Genomic DNA, 13,279 nt, shown 5'->3' on the forward strand with positions numbered 1-13,279 from the left:
TCTATTATTGCTCTGCATAAATCTAAAGCACAAATGATGTAAAAAACTCGGTAAGATTAATAGCAGACTCAAAGCTTTTTCAAGCATCAGTGGCTGGACATTAAGCTACTCTTTCTCTACCTAAATTATGTGCTGAAACTCTCCAGTGATCTTAGAGGTAGCCCAAAAAAGATGTGCTCACAGATATGGTCACTGACCCTTAATGGAGAGTGCATTGCAACTACATGGGACAGGAATGCGGTGGAGTTTGACCACAACACTGGAAATTACAGGGTGAGCCCAAGACAACATTTAAGTTGCCCGGTGCTTTCTGTCTGTGTGGGCTCCACGTTGGAGGTTCAACTCTGGCTCTTGGTATCTGTAGGCCTAAAGAAAGCATTGGGCTAGATAAAGGCCTTTTCATCTGGAAGTCAAGTGAAATTCATATAAACAGTTGAAAATAATCTTTTCCTTTCTTGTGTTTGCTTTCTTGATGAAAACTTTAGTATCTGGATTATCAGCAGAAACTGGTCTCACCACAGGTACTGGAAACACCTGCAGTGATATCAACAGAAAAAACAAGGGTAGAGGGAGAGCCACGCTCCATCACAATCTTCCTCTCCTTCAACACATAGCTGCTCAGCACCTCTGTGCCCTTCCCCATAGTCCTGCGGAAAACACCAGGAGTCTCCTGAAGTCATGAAGGAAGAGAAAGAAATGATCTGCAGGTGACCCAACCTGGTCTGTCCACACACCGATGACAGAAGTCCCTAATCCCTCTGAGGGATCGCATTAGAAAAAAGGCCCTGTTCTTTCAAAGGAAAGCAAGGAAAGGTTTCAGGAAGACAGACAGCATAAAAGCACAGTCTCACCGCTCAGCTACAACCTTCCTCCAGTGCTGTTGTTACAGGCCCGTGCCTCACATGCCCCCAGATTTTTTCACTACAGCACTGTAGAGTCAGTGTTCACCTCACAGGACTTTGGGAGATGCAACAGAAATCACCTGGACCTTCTTTCATTAAAATGCAAAATCATATACCAAATTCTATATTTAGGGAACATCGTTTAAGCTGTGAATTACAGCCCTCAGAGGTAAAGAAATTCCACACTCAGTTGTCCAACACCTAAGCACTACAATACATGTGCATTTACACAACTTTTTTTTCTGCCTCCTCTGACTCCTTCACAGGTCAGCTACACAATATTGATACAGTTAAGTGGAAGGACAATCATAAATTGGGAATTTTGTACCTGTAAAGAATTCTCTTTTGCAATCCTAGTGAAATTCTTTGAATGAAAAAGGAACATGGGGGGAGGGAGATATGTGATACTTCACAATAGTGGGTAGGAAGGGCTTCAGCGTTGCCTTTTTTATTACCAAAAACTAAAGTAAAGAGCTGCCCCCATCAGCGCGCTTCTTCAAAAGCTTAACAATGTGCCAGGACATTAATTCAGCCCTGACTCAGAGGTAAGAATGAACCGCACTGAATCACCGGCACGACTCCGTGCGGCACTCGCTCTCCGTGCCGCAGCAAAGACCCAGCTCCATCCCTCCAGCACATGCAGGCTTTGAGCGAAAGCTGCCTAGTTGCCGACATTGTTCCCTAGAGCACTGTGGCACTTCCTAGGTCTAAGTTAAATGTGCAGGATAGGGCAGACCTTGAAGTTCAACCATGAATTGTAACACTGGATACTTTGATATGGGATCATTTGCAGAGGCCACTTTTTGTCCTAAAAGTTGGGAGAGAGGCCAGATGAGTTAAGTGGAGCAGGCTATCGAGATGCTTTTTTTAGCTCATAATTGGTTTTACTACCTTATTGACCAAAGGCTACAATAATAGTGCACCTGAGTAAAGGGAGGAGATGCTGGAAACACTTTCTGGTGGCTCCAGTTGCCAGGGAAACAAAGTTCTCCTGGCTCTCTGCATCCATAAACGTTATCTGTCTGTGTGAATGCAGCTCTCAGGAAATGGTGTATTTTGTCCTCCTCAAAGACCAGCAAGGGAGAGGAAGGGGAAAAAGAGAGTTTTTGTACACATATTTTGGTCATAGCAGACTGTAAATATTCAATGTAAGACTTGTGCGTTGTTGTTTACTTGTAGATGGCAGAAGTTTGTGTTACATTTAAATTAAATTAGTAGTGCAGATCTTCATTCTTACCTTCAGAAGCAACACAATAAGACCCTGAGCTCTGGGGCAGCTTCTGTGGCCTGTCCCAAGCCACATCCATATTCCATGGGAAAGACCTTGGGAGGGGAGGGTGCGACCAGCCAGCTGCAGGGAGGCACTGGGCGGCTATTGAAAGGCTTCTGACCCCAGAACTTAAAAAAGGAAGGCTGTCGTACAAACAGAAGCTAACGGACAGCAAAGAGGTTGGCGTCTGGGACTAAGGAGTTCAGCAGGTGATAACAGAGGGCCATTTGCTCTGCTGTCCTGTCACCCTGCTGCTCCCTAGTCATCTCTGGCACACAGGCCAGCACCTCAGAGTAAGGGCAGAGTTGTCAAAGCAGGTCCCCACTTTGCCATCTTCCTTGGATTTCATTTCATCAAGGTCCCCAGCTGGAAGTTTTATATCTTCCCACTTTTCTGGAGCAGGCTACAGCTGTGACTCCCAGAGGAGATGCAAGGATGCTGAGGGAGGTTGAACATGGGCTGAAGAGCAAATTTTAGTGCCTCTCTTTAAACAATAAAATTGTAGTATTCCTCAGGTATCTGTAGAACAGATACAGATATCTGGTCTACAGACCAGGTCATCTGATCTAGGTGGGGTTTTTTAACTAAAAAAAGAAACACAACAAAACCAAGTCTCTCTAATTATTATTTACAATTGCTTCTCCTGTGGGGCGCTATCAGTTAATCATCTGTCACAGCAAGTTGGCTTTCCAGCATGTGAAGTGTGGTTCTGCTGGTAGCTGGTACTCTGCTCCAGTGAGGGAATGGGGATCAGCTAATGCAACCTGAACTTCCACCCAGCCTCGGCTCTGAGACACCAAGTACTGTTGATGCCATTGATAAGTTTTGTGGAAATAAATAAAAGTCATTTTAAGATTAGCCTGGTCGTTTCTTTTTGGGATGATCCCAGTGGATTATGTGGGATAAATACTGACTTCTCCCCAAAGAGCTCGAGCTCCCGCAGAGCCTTCTCTTTAGCTTTCTGACAAGAAAAGAAAGATGATTCATTTTCAGGAGGTAAGAGCTGTGTTGATTATATGCCAACGATACACAAATCTTAATCTTCTTTGCTTCAGACTTGGAATTGTTTGTTCGCTTTTTCTGATGCCTGGCAGAAGTAAGAATCCGACTGCAAACAAATGGTGCAGCTGGAGCTAGAGAGAAGCAAATTTTATATACACAACCCCTAAACCTCGCCCCTCCCACCTCCTCTGACTCCTGATTTTAGCACCTCCATTCATACATAATTAATTGCTTGAGCACAACAGCGCTGTGATAAAAAAGGGGTGAATTTAGTTCTCTGAATAAGGGGTTGTTGTACCTGCACCAGCTGACTAAACTGTCTCTGCCGACTCCAGGATAGAGCAGGGAAGGCTAAAGCTCCTTTAGCCACCCTCCCTTCCTTTTTCCCCATTAATCGAGTCCCGTTAGTTTCTCAGTCGATACCACCGAGAACCTAATGGAGCTGTAGGAGCGAACAGTATGTGAACAGTGACGCCGAGACCAAACAGCATCAAGAAAAATCAAGCGTGGAGGACAAAGCTTTCCCCAGTGCAGGAGCAGGAGTGACGAGAAAGAGGGATTTTTTTTTAAATACATATTTACCCGTGATACTCGCAAACCAAACCCCGAATTGCTGGAGGCTGATTGGGTTTATTGGAGCCCCGCCGAACAAAGGGTTAAGAACAAGCAAGCAACTACTCAAACACAAGGCTCGGGGGGTGGCGGGGCGGGGGGGAAGCCTGAAATTTGTCAAACTGCAGAAGGAGCTCATTTAGCCAGGGGGACGCCCGGAGAAACGCCAGCCCGGTACGCGGCGGGGCGGGAGCACCCGCGGGAGGAGGCACCGGGCACCCGCGGGAGGGGGCAGCCGGGGCCCGGGGGAGGAGGCAGCCGGTCCCCGCCCTCGGCGCTGTTTTCAGAAGGAACAGCAGAGGGTGTCGGTGCCCCGACACGGTGCCACCGAGCAAAGCAACCTCCCGCATGGGGACCCGTCCCTTGTGTCCTCCCCCGGCCCCGCCCGGTTGCGGGGTCGCTGCCCGGCCGGGCTCCCTGTGCGGGACCCTGGCGGGGGTGGGGGGGTCTGTCATGTACCCGTGTTCATTAATTTTCCCCTGGTAGTACTTCTAATTACTCATCAGTGTCAAGCGGTAGAAGACATACTTTAAGCCTTTCGCAGCCATTTGCTTCAGGGTACGAAATAGCAACATCTGTTAGACGATAAAGAAAAAAGACGTTTAAGCTCACGTACAAAATGTCACGAGGAGGACAAATGGGCACATTACGCTATATTGTTTGTTGCTGTTACTAAATTGTAGATTACTAAGTGTGAAAATCAATCTGAAAACTCATGCCAATGTTTTGTAGCGCATGAGACGCTTGTTTAAATAAGTGATGCAAGAAGAAAATGAGCCTGGGATCAATTTGTCCATTGCTTACAGCCGAGTTCGGTATCAAACTGGAAAAACTGTTGCTTCGCTTAGAATGGTACTAAGTGGGTCACATAAAATCCCAAAGCCCAATTTTATTGCCATTACTTGCTCTATGTAGTGACACCAAATTCAGTAATGCTGCTCATGGAGTAAAAATACCAGGCTAAAAATTTCATTTCTAAAAGACAAGGAGGAGGGGAAGGAAAAGAAGATTCTCACTGGAAGTAAAACACAGGAAATTGCAAGAGCAACCCAAGCCGAACAAAACCCGCAGAAGGAGAAAACGTTGACTAGGTATCATTAGTGGCACCAAAAAGAAACATCCAGTGTAAACTGAGACTTTGGCAGGAGAACAAAAGAAATCATCAAAGGCTTAAACATTACACTGAAGTATATAGCACATGACTGAGCTGTCTTCACCTTTTTTTCTGATTTCACCTCTTTTACTGTTATTATAACTGCCTATTATTACAAATTATCAGCATATTCATAAAGTAAATGGCACCAAGGCTGTTCCTTTTTATTTGAATAAATTAGAATCCCATACCAGCTAATTTTCCAAAGTACTTTTCAATTGTGGTGAAAAAAGATTACTAATTGCTTTACATCACTAATTGCTCTATGTACCGAAGGATATTTTTTTCATAAATGCAAAGATCCTTCGAAACCTCGAGAACAGAAAGTATTTTAGCGCCCAATGTTTTTATTTCCATTGTTTTAATTGTAAGGCTTTAAGTGAAGACGCCCATGTGCCTTTACTGCCTGTGACTTCTTACTTGTTCTGTCACGCAAAATGCCAGAAACTGCTGCTTTCTACCAGTAGGCAGAGTTGGCCAGTCAGGCATTTTACACAGCTGGCTGTTACTGATGGAACAATCTGGGTTTTGTCCACACTGGCTATTAAAGGACAAGGTATTAAATATGCTTATAAGTGCTCATTTCATATGACACAAACAAATCACTGATTAGCTTTAGAAACCACAAGACATGCATACCGCCTGTCACATTCCTGACATGTAACCCTTTGGTTCATTTGCATCCTACAGACAGGAACTCTCCTAATATCCACCTTAGAGGGATGGAGACCAGCCACCAGCTTCTTATGCAGATATGCAACTTCTAAGAAAATCCGCATCATAACTAAAACTGGTGTTACTCCTAAAATTTGCTTACAGGTAACCAGAACATAGAAAGCTTTTTATAAGCTCTAAGTAATTTTGCACAACAGACAGACAAATTTCCCTGAGACTGGCCTGTGATCAGCTGGCAAAGATACTGTCTTGTATAGCAGGTTTTCCTCAAGCCAGACAAGCTCAAGTCTGCAAATAACCCACTTCCGAATTTCTTGAACACAAAATTTGTAGAAATTATTTCGGTGGCACTTTGTTACTGCTGACAATGGAAGATGGATGCATTTACACAAATACAGGGAGAGTGAGAGAGAGGGAGCTCCAGCATCTGAGGCTGGCAAATGGGTTAGGGTTACAGAAACAAACCATCTTTAGGCTTTAGCCTTTCCTCTTGGAGCCGGTTCCTTGCAGATAAAAAGGTATTCAGAGAAAGACAGGCTGCTGTCTAGTCTAGTAGCTAAAACTCCTGCTAGACATGTAGAAAGCCAAGGCTCATTTCCTTCCTCCAAACCAGATATCATAACCATCTTGATCACCCACATGCTGGACAAGAGAGCCTGTCCTTGTTGTCTTCCGCCAGTAATGTGTTTGTGCAGAACATTCCCATTTAAATTGCCAGTTTCTTCAGTAGCCTGTAAATTCTAGTAATAAAATTTAACTATTTTGACGTAAAAGATAAAATCATTTTGCTAAATTTTCAGATGTGAATCTGGGTGCCTAACCTCAGTCATTCAAATATGAAGTTTTGACTGTAGATTTCGACTTATATTTACCTTGAATTTTACCAAGTGTTTAGGGGTTGTTGCATAGTTTAAAGCCACACAATGCTTGTAGAATGCTTAATCCACCTCCTAAACTGATGAAGAATTAGGGAAGTCTCAAAACACATTCAGATTAAATTTACTCTGTTAGCAGTCAACAATAAATTCAGACACAATTATGGGTCCTATAGCAAGATGGGTTTATTATTTATGATGTTAAAATTGATATGGAAGAGGCTAAAAGTTATAAAGAAGAACTTCAAGATAAAAAGTGTTCTACTGTTCTGGAGTAGTTAGGCGAGTCTGGGAGGATCGAAATATTTATTGCAGCATTATAACATCTGTGTCCTGCTAATGCTGCATGGCAGTGACTCGCATAGTATTGTTTCAGAAATCACAACTTACACACGTCATCTCGGAAGAGAGTTTCAGAGATCGTCTTAGATGATTGGAGGGATGAATCCGTGTTCCACATAAATGAGGGTCTGGGTTTTATAGACAGGTCTAGTGAGTGCAGAGGATCACGGTGAAGTGTTCTTTACGATATTTCAGAACAATGCAGGATACCTCTTGTCATTAACTTTCCCTCCATTATTAGAAATACCAAAAAAACAGGACCAGCTTTTAGGAACCGAACCGGATGAAAGAAGAGGGAAGAGCTATTCTACAGAAGAGGCGACACTCTAAATTTTGTGTATGGTCTGGACAATACAAGAATGAACCATTTGAAAGTAGACAGCATCAAACAGAGGCCTCTGCTCTTGTGCCTTTGTTTCCTCTGGAAAAAAATATTTGAATGAGCCAAAGGCTGCCACAAAGAGTTACATTCCTGGGTTTCTGTAAGTGTCTTGAAGGGAAGAAAGCAGATAAGCTGTTCTTATAAATTACTTGTTTTTCTTCTTTTGTGTGTCTATGGCAACAAAATAACCAGGGATTTTCAGAGTTCATGGTCATCCCTGCTGGTCATCCCAACCCTGTGGGCAAGATCAGTCCCACCACCCCTGGAAGTGCTCCAGGCAGGCACGCTAGGTTTTAAGGTGAAGGCCCTCTTTCGTGGATGTTGCCATGGAAGCTTCTTAGTAACTCGTCTCCAATAAGCCTTTACTGCACAATTGCCAGCTGGCGGTTTGGCTCAAAAAGCCCACAGTCCCTCGGCACTGTGATTAATCCAAAGACCCATGGTGTGTTTCAGCTGGTATCATGCCCCTGTGGTTTTCCTTGACTTGTTAGCCCTCATGGTTTTCCTGGTTACCCGTTCTCCCTGTAATTCCTACTCTGTAGCTGCTGGTTTATCCCCATGGGTTAGTACATTATACTGTATCTTAAGGAGGAAATCATTTAACGATAAACTATGGTAACTCAACCATCTCTGTACACCTAAGGCAATATGATAGTCATAATCAGGTGAAATAGTAATCTTGTCTGCATAACCTGAACCTTCTAGAGACCATTTCTGCAGCAATTTATTTTGACAAATTGAAGGCCAGTTGTATTTAGTAGTGTCCTTTCACAGATTTTGTCACTTGAAAGGATAAATAAGAATTTACAGTTTCCAGATAAATAATTCCTCCTGAAGAGAAGGTGTTTCTGGGAAAGGATTCAGGTTCAACATTTTTGAACGTACATACCATATATACACACAGTTGCTGCTTTCCCTCTGTGGCTGCCCCATGTTGCTTTATAGCAATGCACTAAATGGATTTTGGGGGTACACTCCACTAAAGCAATTTTCCTCATAATAATGTGTCCAGACAGGTAGAGGATTTTTAAATCCCCCGACTCTTCTTTTATTTCCCTATGGACCTTGTTTCCTGCATAACTGGGCACAATTAAATAGATTCTGCCAGCAAAATTGTCTGAACCAGCCCTGCATGGAGGAAGAAGGGAAATGCCACTAGTGGTGGAGGCTTTCTGCATTTTGTGCATTCTGGTTAATTCTAGCACAGTGTTTCAGAAGCTGCTTGAGCACTGCAATAATGCTGTCAGGCAAATAGAGTAAAAAGACTCACCATCTGTAAGACGGAGAAAACACATAAAGGTTGTACTGTGTTTCCAGACATACAGAAGGAGTCAACAAGAGAGCCAGAAGCAGACTCTAAAGTCTTTTTCCTTATTCTTTCCTTTAGCAGATGATGTGCCTGGCCTTTCTGCAAGCTTTCCTGTCATTCCTCTTCCTAAAGCTTTTTCCCCACGTTAATATTACTGGCGAGTTGTGCATCAGACCTGTGAACCCACTGTGGGTCAAATAGTCCATCTCTATCAAAAGCTATCCACCAGAGGCTGGCAGGACTTGGTCCAAATGGCCCTGCTAGTAAGGTCTTGCAGGACACACCTTTTAAAATAGTCGATTACTTTTCTACAATTCCAGATCAATAAGAACAATAGAAAATAAAAACACGCCTAACACCATACCCTGTTAAAACGTTTATTTTTACTATTTCACACCACCTGCATATTTGGGAAATTATTGGCTTTCGTAGTCTGAATGCAGTTCTTTACCATGCAGGAGAAAGAAAGGGGTTATGTCAGCGCCATGTATTCAACTCCAGACTGACAGGAATTTTACTGGTATAAAATCCATATGCTATTGGTGCTGTAACTTTATGACAGAAAGAATTATTAATTAGCGTGCACAAGAACAATTTCAGAAACAGCAGTCCCAGCAGCTAACTTATGCCTCAGACACCAGTCTAAAAAAACCCAAAAAACTGTTTCCACAAATAAAAATATATATACTCAATACATATATAATTAATAATTAGCACTGGCATTGCTGGTTTTCTTTGAAAGATATAAGCAATAAGTAATTACAACTATAAAAAAACCCAGAAATATGTCATTTGCCTTTCTAGTTTTCATTTTACTTCCCAGAAAATAAATAAATTGTACATGATCTCATCACACCTATATTTTGGTAAGATTTTGTACATCTTTGAGGTTTGGAAAAGATGGCTTAGGAAGCATTAATTGTTACATTAATTGCTACGTGCAAATCTTCGAGGTTGTTTAGCCTTAAGTCCTTTTCAGTGCAACCAAGAAATAAGAAAACCAGAAAATAAGAAAGGATGACACATTTACTTTTGACACTGATATATCTATAAGGTACAACCACCATAGATATGAAATACAGTTACCAAATCATAATTTACCCCTCTTGGGGAAGATTTAAATTTGGGGGCTTTAAAAATTTATCCAATATTAAAATAGAATTGAAAAATGGCTCCAAAGTAACTTATTCATTCTTAAATAACTGACTCCATAGCTCTTCTTCTACAATAGATGTTGCACATGTTTTTTGCTCCTAAAATATTATATGTGGACACATCTTTCTTCCTATGATCATCTCCTCAGACTGCACTGGTATTAAACCTTTCCCATTCTTATTTTAAGAAAGTGTTTTTCTTTCATCTTTCTTCATTTTACACTCAGCAGAAAAGAAATATTTCCTTTTCAATCAATTCTGCTGCAACAAAATTCTGAACATATAATTACTAATCCCTTGACCAAGAGATCCACAACTTAATCTCCACTATATACCTATTTGCCTCTTGAGACAGGGACATAGATGTGTGGGAGATGCAATATGAGACACCATGGTATAGTAGATTCCTTGGTTCAAATTTGGAATTTTTATCCTCTGGAGTACCAAATTTGTCCAAATCTAATGAGCTTAGCAACCCTTCCTCAATAAAACAATTTTGTTTTACACCCATCAAGTATTTCATTTTTATAGCATATATACAGTTATATATGAAAAACACTGATAGGTGATATTAAAAAACTTCAGACAGTTTTACCAATACTATCATTCCCATTTTCTTGTAAAGTCAAATTGTCAGTAGTTAAAAATCATCAAACTCACAAAAGACAGGTAGTGCCTGGCTAGCAAGGAGAACACTTCCAGAATGAATAATATTTTAAAAGCATATTTAACCTGCCCTGGCCTAAATATGCTTCCACTGAAAACAGGAAGAACAGAATAAACATTTTAAAAATATGCTTCCATTCAAAAATGTTCCCAATGACTTTGATGGCTACAATTAGTTGGCAGGACTAAGCTATTTTGCTGAATTACCAAATTCAGCAAAACAAGCACAAGTTTGTGGCCCCCCCTCGCCTTGCCCTACAGCAGCCAACAAAAAACTATCAGCAGCAATCCTTGGAGAAAAATGGGTGACATCCCTCTACAACAAGCAAAGAAAGTATCCTCCTGCCCCTTCCCACAGCCTCCGGTGGGAGGCTATTCCTAGAGAGTTTCAAATCAGCCTTTAAGAAGTTACTCCTGCAGCAGGTAGAGATGCTCAACCATTGCCATCTGAGAGACAGTATTTTTCAGTTTTCAGACAAACTTTTCATACTAGATCTGTTTGGTTTTTTCTTCATGTTAACTTTCTGCCCTTAGCCTAATGATTTTGAGAGAAACTGGTGAAGAAGAAAAGCATTTAGCCACTTCAGAGAACAAGGTTAGGCAGTTTGGGTTTACCTTGTCTTTTTGCTGAGGCCCTCTGGTGTTAACACATCTTAGCAGAAAGACTCCATATTTTTCAGAACGCAGTCACCTTGAGCTATGAGAGCACTGCTCGTATGGAAATTTCCCCAAATGGTGCTACGTTGAAAGCTTTTGAAAAATCTCACTTAGTAAGTGCCTCGAGGAAACTTGTCAGACCATGGGAAGGTGACACCTCCATAGAGTTTGCTCACCCCCAGCAGGTTGACTCCAGCTGAACACAGCAATCTCAGCTCATCAGGTCCTGCCCCGGTGCCGAGGCAGCGAAGAGGAAAAGAGAAGCACCAAGGGAAAGGAAGGGAAGGAGGATTGGGCTTGGATTAGATGACCTCTAAAGGTCCCTTCCAACTCAACGCATTCTATGATTCTATGATTCTATAAGGCTGCCGAAACTGGACAAAGAAAGAGGCAGAGACGGACAAAAGCAGCTGCCTGTTTGCCTGCTGCCTTAACTTAGGAGACGTAATAACTGTAGACCCTACATGGAAAAACAGATTTTTAATTATAATCTCTGCAGAGAGATTGCAGTCTAGGAAAATAGGCTGTGATTATTTTTTTTGCTTTTTAAGAGAGACAGTAAACATAGTTCTGATTACTTGAATACTTTTCCCTACTTATTCCACTTTAGAATTTCTTTTGTCATGTATCCTTATTTTCAGTAGCCACTCACCACACAAATAATTGAATAACATAGAATAAATCAAGTTGAAAATGCAAAGATTGGAATGGTGTCTCCCCAAGATTTTCCAAAATCCAGCCACAGGGCAATAACTTTCAGAAGCTTTGGTCTGCCTGGTCTGGAGCTAGCCAGGTCTCCAAGTCAGACTACAGGGAATTACTACTACAGAGAAAAACAGCTAGCTACTTCCAGTAGCCAACAGGGCTAATAAAATGGAGGTAATAAAAACTGGAGTAAAAATAGAGGGAAAATCCTGACCATTTTCCAGTCAAGAGAAAAATACCCATTGACTGCATCACCATCATGACTGTGCCTGTAACTTCCAGTAGTTATAGGTTTTAGAAAACATTAAAAGGGAAATTTTTAGTATGTGAAAGATGGAAATTTCCTACACTGAATTCTTCCTAACTGCATATCCTGCCTTTTTTAAAAATATTTAGACACTTTTTCACGAAGGTCTTAAAAGGAAACCTTTCACGTAAGTTTTCACAAGACGAGTTCACTGAATTGCTTCTTTGTTGTTAATAAAAATATCTGAATTTGGAAGGGCAGTTATGTTGACATTTGAGTGTTTGTAGTTAAATATACATAAATTAACCACCATGCATAAGTGCCTAAGGAAAATAACATTGATTTAGTATGAAAGCATGGCGTGTTTTTTTTTTTTTTAATTTTCAAGCCTATTTTGATTATGGACATGATTTTAAGAAGTATTTAATATTTTAAAAGGGGACCAAGGATGGATATCAAGTGACACTTTTTAATACTAGAAAAATGTACAGATAACAAACATTTATTTTGCAATGAGGCTAACACAATCTTCATGGCCAAGCTAGAAGGCAAAGCTATAAACCAATATAACAGTCTGTCTGGTTTATATATGTTCTACAGAGATGACATGCTTCCAGTCTAGAGAAAAACGGAGAACAACGTGTTGTTACTGAAGTTAATCAACATGCTATTCCCAGAGAACACTCAATCACAGACTTAGATGCAGTAATGGATTGGCAAAAATGCACTGTTCCAAGTGGATAAACGGTGCTCAAACTGGCATTTGAAAAACACAAATTTATTAAACACTTCATCATATAGTGCATTTTTAAGTGAACTTGCTTTGGAAGGAATTAGGCACCCATCACTTCTGTCTGTTTCTATTATTTCCCGATATAAATAATAAAATAGGACACTGTGCCCCAGACAACTAGTCTAAGCCAAGCCAGGTCAGTGATCATCATGGAGATCTTTAAGAACTCATAAAAGCTTTAAAAATAAAATAAGTTTTCCTAGCAGAATTGGAACAATTCCTGTCCCGTTTAAAACCTCCTTCATCAGCCCCTCCCTTATATGGGGCTCCTAATATGTGCTCTCTTCTCCATCCAACCATTCAATTTCACTAAACTCATCTCACGTGTATTAAATCGTTTTGATTATTCTTTTACAAGCTGGGTTAAAATTTGCCAATGGCTTTAAAAGCCACTAGGAGAAAAAGACGGAAAGATACATGTGATACTTGGTTCTGTTCTTCTTACCCAAAAACAAGTAATGCAATTTGATACCTTCTGAACTGTAGGTGTTCTGTATGTAGCACAATAAGACTATGGCACTGCCAGTAATGGCAT

The sequence above is a fragment of the Larus michahellis genome, chromosome 2 (genome assembly GCF_964199755.1).
Source record: "Larus michahellis chromosome 2, bLarMic1.1, whole genome shotgun sequence".
Classification (NCBI taxonomy): Eukaryota; Metazoa; Chordata; class Aves; order Charadriiformes; family Laridae; genus Larus; species Larus michahellis.